Source organism: Rhinopithecus bieti, unplaced genomic scaffold (genome assembly GCF_001698545.2).
Source record: "Rhinopithecus bieti isolate Rb0 unplaced genomic scaffold, ASM169854v2 scaffold_82773, whole genome shotgun sequence".
Classification (NCBI taxonomy): domain Eukaryota; kingdom Metazoa; phylum Chordata; class Mammalia; order Primates; family Cercopithecidae; genus Rhinopithecus; species Rhinopithecus bieti.
This window is the reverse complement of record NW_016830338.1, coordinates 43,503-49,539: the sequence shown is the minus strand read 5'-3', so window position 1 is coordinate 49,539 and position 6,037 is coordinate 43,503.

The following is a 6,037-nucleotide window of genomic DNA, read 5'->3' as shown; positions in this document are numbered from 1 at the left end:
GCAACCTGCAGAATGGGAGAAAGTTTTTGCAATCTATCCATCTGACAAAGTGGTAATATCCATAATCTACAGGGAAGTTAAACAAATTTACAAGAAAAAACAAACAACCCCACCAAAAATTGGGTGAAGGATATGAACAGACACTTCTCAAAAGAAAACATTTATTTGGCCAACAAACATATGAAAAACAGCTCATCATCACTGATCATTAGAGAAATGTAAATGAAAACCACAATGAGATACCTTCTCACGTCAGTTAGAATGGTGATCATTAAAAAGTCAAGAAACAACAGATGCTGGAGAGGATGTGGAGAAATAGGAACGCTTTTACACTGTTGGTAGGAGTGTAAATTACTTCAACCATTGTGGAACTAATTTGTGTGGAGATTCCTCAAGGATCTAGAAATGGAAATACCATTTGAACTAGCAATCCCATTAATGAGTATATACCCAAAGGTTTATAAATCATTTTACTACAAAGATACATTCACACGCATGTTTACTTCAGCACTATTCACAATAGCAAAGACTTGAAACCAACCCAAATGCCCATCAGTGATAGACCAGATAAAGAAAATGTGGCACATATACACCATGGAAAACTATGCAGCCATAAAAAAAGGATGAGTTCATGTCCTTTGCAGGGCCATGGATGAAGCAGGAAACCATCATTCTCAGTGAACTAAAGCAGGAACAGAAAACCAAACGCCACATGTTCTCACTGATAAGTGGGGATTGAACAATGAGAACACACGGACACAGGGAGGAGAGCATCACATACCGAGTCCTGTAGGGGGGCGGGAGGCTAAGAGAAGGATGGCATTAGGAGAAATACCTAATGTAAATGACGGGTTAATGGGTGCAGCAAACCACCATGGCACATGTCTACCTATGGAACAAACCTGCACATTCTACACATGTATCTCAGAACTTAAAGTATAATTTAAAAAAAGAAAAATAAAAAAAGCAAAGAGTTATACAAAGAAAAAAGAGATATATTCCATACTATTAAAAGCAATCTACAGATCCAGTGCAATCCCTGTGAAAACACCAATGACATTCTTCACAGAAATAGAAAAAAAGAAATCCTAAAATTCATATGAAACCCCCAAAGACCCCAAATAGTTAAAATAAAAAATTCTAGGCCCAAAGAACAAAGCTAACAGCATTACACTCTTTGTCTTCACAATGTATTACAAAGCTATAATAATCAAAATAGCATGGCAGTGGTATAATAAAGAAACGCAGATCAATAAAACAAAATAGAGAACCCAGAAGTAAATCCATGCATTTACAGTTAACTCAATTTTGACAAAGGTGCCGATAATATACATTGGGGAAAGAATAGTCTCTTCAATGAATGGTACTAGGAAAACTGGTTATTCATATGCAGAAGAATGACACTAGATCCCTATCTCTTGCCATATACAAAAATAAAATCAAAATAGACTACAAACTTAAATCTAACACCTGAAACTATAAAACAACTAGAAGAAAACAGTGGGAAAAACCTCCGGGAAACTTTCCAGGACAATGGTCAGAGCAAAGATTTCTTGAGTAAAACCTAAAAAGCACAGGCAACCAAAGCAAAAATGCACAAATGGGATAATATCAAGGTAAAAAGCTTCTGCTTAGCAATGGAAACAAACAACCAAGTGAAGAGACAATACAGAGAATCAGAGAAAGTATTTGCCAACTACCCATCTAACAATAAAAATATATAAGAAGCTCAAATAAGTCAATAGGAGAAAAAAAAACGCAAATAATCAGATTTGTAAAATGGGCAAAAGACCTGAGTAGACAATTCTCAAAAGAAAACATACACATGGCAAACAAGTGTGTGAGAAAATGTTCAGCATCACTGATTGTCAGAGAAATGCAAATCAAAACTACACTATCATCTCATTCCACTTAAAATTACTTTTATCCAAAAGACAGGCAAATAATAAATGCTGGCCAGGACATGGAGAAAGAGGATTGTTCATACCCTGTTGGTGGTAATGTAAATTAGTACAGCCACAATGGAAAACAGCACGGAGGTTCTTCAAAAACTAAAAACAGAATTGTCATATTATCCAACAATCCCACGACTGGGTATATATCTAAAAGAAAGGAAACAAGTATACAAGTATATCAAAGAGATATGTGCACTCCCATGTTCATTGCAGCACTATTCACAATAGCCAATATATGGAATCAACCTAAATGTCCATCAACAGATGAGTGGGAGGGGAGGGCAAGGTGACCAACCAGACACAACCAGGTGGAACAGCTCCCATGGAGGGAACCAGACGACTGGTGTGCTGCTAACAGATCTTCAGAGAGAAGACACTGAGAGTGGACAGATGGAAGATACAGAAACTGGGTTGAAGGGGAAGAAAGTTGGGAACTCTGCATAAGACAACGGTACAACTGGACTCACTGCTGCCCCCGCAGGGCTCCAAGAGAACCAATGAGTTGAATTGGAAAGGAGCAACCCGCTCTTGCCACAGCTCTACTCGGCAGGGAGAGCTGCTTAGAGAAATGGTGGAGCGGCAAGCCAACTGAATGTGCAGCACCACAGAAGGTTTGGTGTGGGAGCGTCTGTAACTGAGCACAGCCAAGGATGACCATCCCCCTAAGCTCAAGTTTCTCCCATAGGAGATGTTAGCCCTATGAGAACTGTCATCCCGAACTCTGAAGGGCAGTCTTGCCAGTCAGGTGGGGACAGTCTGACCTCAGCACCCATTAGTCTTCTGTCCTCTCTCTGGCCCCCAGCCTACCCACACTTGCTTGCAGGGTAGCCTGGGGTGCCCTGGAAGCCACACCATAGCTTCTGCGATGGCAGACCGTGACTGAAAGGCGGAGAGTCCCTAAGGCCAAGCACAAGCCCAAGTGTTCCCTCTCCTTACTGCAGCCTTCCCCAGAACCACTGGCAACTCCCCACGTCGCTTTGCTGGTGTGGGCCTGTTGGGGCTGGTTTTGCTTTCCTTGCCCCACCAGCTCATAGGAGTGCAGTCCTTCCCCACTCACCCCTCTGACTGCCAATGCTAGAGGAGCCTTGGCGGGCACAGAGCTTGCCAGCACTGCCCTGACCAGTGCCCCACTCTTGGACTAACAGTGGGCAAAGAACAGCATGTCCTCCCCCACCTCCCCCGAGTGACTACTCCTGCTTGCAGGGCACAGAGAAGGCACCCAGACTTATGCCTGCCAGTACTCCACCCCAGAGAAAACACCATCTCCAGCACCCAGTCACCTGCACACAGTCATCCAGCAGGGCAACCCCCCAACCACCTCCCGCAACCCCTTCCTCCATCCCCTGTCGCACTCCAGCTGCATTGCCTCTGCCACTGTGTTGAATACCAGCAGGGAGGCAGGCACCCTCACACTCACTGGCACTAACTAGCGCTCTGCCACAGTTGCCAGTACTGCTGCTGCTGGCATTTGAGAATGAGGAGGCATCCTGCTGTCACTGTACTAGAAATGTTCTGGTTGACACCACCCATTAGAGTGCAGTGACCAGCATTCCAGCAGCACCACAGCTCTGGCAGCTTACTGGATTCCTAACTTTGAGGAGCCAGAGAACAAAGTCAGGGCCTTACACAAGTCCCCCAAAGTTAGAGTATGCAGTCCAGGAATCAGGAGCTCAGCGTTGGTTGTTGGCCCCCTAACATCTTCTAGAAATGAAGCCAGTTGGCTGAATCCACCTTATACCACAACAAAACACTCAAGGTCACCAGATAAGATAGAAGAAGAAAAAAAAAATCTGAAGGTCACCATCCTCCAAGATCAAGGGAAGATAAGACCACAAAGATGAGCTCAGCATCACTGATCATTAAATAAATAAGAATCAAAACCACAATGAGATACCATCTCAGGCCAGTCAAGTTGGTTGTTATTAAAAATTCAAAAGTAACAGATGCTGACGAAGTTGTGGAGAAAAGGAATGCTTATACACTGTTGATGGGAGTCTAAAGTAGTTCAACTCTTATAGAAGACAGTGTGATTCCTCAAAGACCTAAAAGCAGACATACCATTCAACCTAGCAATCTCATTACTGGGTATATACCCAAAGGAGTATAAAACATTCTATTATAAAGACACATGCACACGTGTGTTCATTGCAGCACTATTCACAATAGCAAAGATATGGACTCAACCTAAATACCCGTCAATGATAGACTAGATAAAGAAAATGTGGTACATATACAGCATGGAATTCTATGCAGCCATAAAAAAGAACAAGATCATGTCCTTTGCAGGAACATGGATAGAGCTGAAGGCTGTCACCCTTAGCAAATTAATGCAGAAACATAAAATTAAATGCTGCATTTTCTCACATATAAGTGGAGCTAATGATGAGAATACATGGACACATAGAAAGAAACAACACACATTGAGGGTGAAGGTTGGGAGGGGGGAGAGGATCAGGAAAAATAGCTAATGGTTACTAGGCTTAATACCTGAGTGATAAAATAATCTTTAAAAAAAGAAATGACACAAGTTCACCTGTATAACAAACCTGTGCATGTATCCTGTACTTAAAAGTTAAATATAAAAAAGATAGAGAAGAAATAACCCCAAAATAAATAAATTAGGCACTTCAAAAAGGGCCAGATAGCAAATATTTTCAGCTTTCTGGATCACGCAGTCTGTCACAACTCCTCAGCTCTGTCATTGTAGCACCAACATAGCCATAGACAGTATCCAAACATATGTATGTGGCTATGTTCCAATAAAACTTTATTTATGGATGCTGAAATGCACATTTCATATAATTTTTATTCTTTAGCTTGGCTACTGAAATAGTCTCCCAATTTTTCACATTGCCATGTATATGCCCTACCTAGAGCTATGAGCTTCATTTCCTTCAAGTTCAGCTTAATCATGTCGTTTTCCCTGCTCAGAAACCTTCAATAATTCACCACTGTGCACCAGTTCTTTGTTAAACTCTTTTACTTGAATTTCAAAGCCCTATGGCTTCATACTTTTCTATCCTCTCTTCTGTACATATTACTAGTGGTACATTGTATCTCAAGCAAACTGGATTATCACTATTTTGTAAACACATTAGACTTTATCTCCAAGCTTTGGTATGAGTTATCTTCCAGGAGCCCTCTTGTCCTCTCTTCTGTCAGTTGAATTTCTGTCCATCATTTTCTCAAGGCTCTGTCCAAACTCCCCCTCTTACACAATACTCTTTCTATCTCTTTTATTTACCTTATTGGATAGGACTTTTCCATTTTCTGAACTTCCAGAACATTTAGGCATTTATATTCTGCTTGGCATTTTAGTTCTGTATGTACTTGTCTTATCTATTGTGCCCCCTCCCTCAACTAGATGGCAATTTCTTGTCACATATATGACAGGTGCTCAGTAATTTTATTGAATGTATTTAATCTAGTAGTTATCAAGTAAGGATCATTATATGTATGGCACAGGGAATCTTCTATTTTTATTTTGTGATTAGGGATGCAGATGCAAATATAAAATGTCTGGGAATCTTTGCCTGTAGTAAGGGTATTTTACTTTTAAAGGTAAAGTAGAATACTGATGTATATTTTTGCAATGACTCCAAATTTAGAGAACACTTTTGGTACGAATTCAAATCAAAAAGTAAATGTTTTGAACCCCTAAAGTATTTTAAATTCTATATTTTCCTTTTGCAGTCAAATCATCTTGATTGTTTTTTACATTTATAAAGCAATTGCACTGCCTCTATTCACCAGAACTTCCCTCTATCTGTCTAGGAAAAGCAGAATAGATAAATAAGCTGGCTTCCAGTTCCAGCTCTGCTGTAAAATGCAGATAATAACCCTTGCCTCAGAAGACTTCTGCAAGAATCCAGTGGAAAAATACATGTGAAATAAATGGTTTTGAAAGAGAGCAAAACATGATACTGAAGTCAGCATTGCTAGATGCTTCATTGATCTCCAATAAAAATATTAGATAATTATAAGCCATTAAAAACCATACTTCCATTAAGTCATATAAAATTGTTTTTTTTCTTTCTCGGTTAAAGAAGAGTGTATAGATTCCAAAACAGTTGATATGATAA